The sequence below is a fragment of the Grammomys surdaster genome, unplaced genomic scaffold, assembly GCF_004785775.1.
Source record: "Grammomys surdaster isolate TR1022 unplaced genomic scaffold, NIH_TR_1.0 101, whole genome shotgun sequence".
Lineage (NCBI taxonomy): Eukaryota > Metazoa > Chordata > Mammalia > Rodentia > Muridae > Grammomys > Grammomys surdaster.
This window is the reverse complement of record NW_021604580.1, coordinates 15,388-18,287: the sequence shown is the minus strand read 5'-3', so window position 1 is coordinate 18,287 and position 2,900 is coordinate 15,388. Positions and strand designations below refer to the sequence as shown.

At 39.3% G+C, this 2,900-nt stretch overlaps 1 pseudogene; it reads right to left on the bottom strand.

Annotated features, from left to right (window-relative positions):
• Nucleotides 1–1,590: 1,590 nt before the first annotated feature.
• Nucleotides 1,591–2,596, bottom strand: LOC114639783 (annotated as a pseudogene).
• Between the last annotated feature and the right edge of the window lie 304 nt (nt 2,597–2,900).

Genomic DNA, 2,900 nt, shown 5'->3' with positions numbered 1-2,900 from the left:
CATTTCACTTAAAGTCAGACATAAAGGCTTTACATTACATATCGCTACAGTGGGGAACTCTGTGTGTGCAATATGTGTCCATGTGTGGTACATGCAAGTCCTTTTTTCCTCAGAGCTGTATCCTCAGCTTGTGAATTTTAATTAAAAATACATTAAAATAGGATCATTATCATTCAGTTCATGTTATATTCTCTAGCCACTGCTATATTGTCTTTGCTCAAGCAAATAACCCCTTTCCCAGGCAGGCAACCCTAATTAAATGCAGTGAGCCCCCTCTCCCAACAAAGTCCAACAAAATAAAATGAAGTCATGAAAGTAGTTGGGGACTTGTTGGAAGACAGGAGGATAATATAGAAAGAACATGATTAATATTTGTTAAATTGTAAAAAAACAAATACATTATTAAAAAGATTGGCTTATAACAAATGCATCGTCCCTGACTGGAGAAAACTGTGTGCAGCATGTTTAAGAACATTATGCGCTACTAGTGGAAGTTTTCTACACATCTAAAACTGTTTTAAATAACACCAACAAAAAAGTTGTTTAAAAAGGTATGGAGAAGTGCTGGGAAGATGCTTCAAAAGTCAAGAGCACTGGCTGTTCTTGCTTCTTTTGGTTCCACATTCTCTTCTCACGTCTGTGTCTGAGATGTGCCATCACTCAGAGTCACAAACAAGTGCCCTGTAGTTGGAAAAAGCCAAAGAAAACAGAACTAACACCTGCATTCATTTAACAGGCCATGTACTCAAGTACTTTCCCCTTGCGACAACTGCTGACATAATTATGACAGAGCCATAATTCATAATAGTTGAGGAGACACACCAAGACCAGAGTCCACTGCATACTCTTTACAGTTGCTCACTCTAATAAAGATGCTCACACAGATTGACTTAATTGGCCCCAGAGAAAGCTCACATCAAAGGAAATAGTCACAGGTGGAGTGTACCAGTTATTCGCAGCACAGACCTCTGTCCTGGGACGTGGTAGTGTCTCATCATTCAGTAAGTGACTCATACCCACCAAGATTGCTCAAGTCCATTTGTTTTTTGAGATAGTGTCTCATATCTCCAGGATTACATCTTGCTTGATTCTGTCTTTCAAGGTCCTCTCCTTTACATAGAGTCTTTGCAGAAGCCAGTTCCAGATTTCTTCTGGCTAGAAAACAATTTTCAATCCAGTGCCCACTTCCCTCTCTTATCCATGGCACCAGCCTCTGTCTGAGGCAAGGTTAAGCTGAATTCAAAATTGAGCCTCCTAGAAGGAATGGTCCATGCTCTCCCAGAGACCTCTGGGAAATATTGTTCAAAGCCAACTAGTAGGCCCAGTATAAATGTGCCCATCAGTCTTTAAGCATTATTCTTTGAGAATCTCATTCTTGGACACAATATATTTTGATCTTTTACACTCCCAACTCTTTCTTCTTCTTTTTCTTTGTTTTCTTTCTTTCTGTCTTTTTTTTTAAAGTTTTTTTGGAGAGTAATTTTCTTGTTAGAAAAACTTTAAAAAAATTTTATCTTATTTTTTTTGCACTTCAGAAAAAAATCTTCATTTTTTTTTCTTATCAGCATAATTTCCTTTACCACCCCCCGTTTCATAGTAGCATTTCATTTTATAGTTTAACCTGTCAAGTGAGTATAAAGCCATCCTACATTTCACGTCATCTGACATGAAAACAGAAATGTGAGTTCTTTTTTAAATTAGTTTTCATCTTCTGTAACTTCTAATTCATCATCATGATGTAACGTCATCATCTTCATCTTCTACTTGTTGATCCTTCCTTGTTCGACAGGTGGCTATCTGTCCAGTTCCGGATGTGCACTTAGTTGACAATGATCTCTCAAGAGGTGACTTTGAATTTGCTCTTACAATATCTAAACGAGATGGATAATCTGATAGATACAAAGAATTTCGGAAAACCTCTAGGTCTTCATCCTCATCAATTTTTTTTGTATATTTTGGTAGGCAGCAGTGAAGACCTCTAAAGCTCTGCCATGAAATAACGTTTCAACTGTGATAAACTCAGATAATATGTTCTTTATGTCCTTTATTTTCTGCTTTTCAAAATTGTCAATAGTTTCCTCCAAATGACGACTTGTGCGGATAGCATCAATTGTGGCTCTCTGTAATTCAGTTTCTGCTAGTGAAATTACATGTCGATCAGACAGACGGGTTTCGCTGGCGTGTCCTTTCTAATTAAGGTAGCTGTTTGGCTTCTCGATTCCTTGCTGTTAACGTTGCTCTGAGATCATCTCGTTTCATCTTTTACAATGATCCCATAAGCTTTCAAAGGTTCAACTACTTTTCCTTCAAGTCTTTCAACCTTTGCCTGGCGGTAATCTTGAAGTTTGGCAAACTCATCAGCAAAGTCTTTCAGACCCTGCTTTAAATTCGGGGTCTCCGTAGAGGCATACATGTTGATTTTATTCACCAGGAGGTCGGCGTTGTCTCGAAGTCTGGCAGTTTTCCGTACATAAGCAGCAAAGATTTGGCAAAGCTCTCCAAAATGCTTCTCCACATTTGTGACAGCATCCTGCAGTTGTTTTGTTCGAGCATCTCGGTCATCCAGATTGCGCCTCAACATCTTGCCTTTCGCGCCGCCGGGGACCTGGACGGGAGCCCAACGAGCACCGTCAGGGCGCACGGGAGCAGGAGATGCCGCCACTTCTACCGGGAGCTGAGAGCCAAAATTTTATCTTAAATGGTACTTGTGTGACACAAACAAACTTGTTCGTTTGGCTGTCCTTAGCTCTTAAATCCAGCTATTCAAAACCTGAATTCATCAAAAAGCAGCAAAACGTTCGCACAAATACTCTTCCTTGGGTTTCTGAGATGCTCATAGTCTTTCAGTAAGGTTTTATAAAAACTCACAGACTAATCAATTGATTTGGTTGCATATGCAA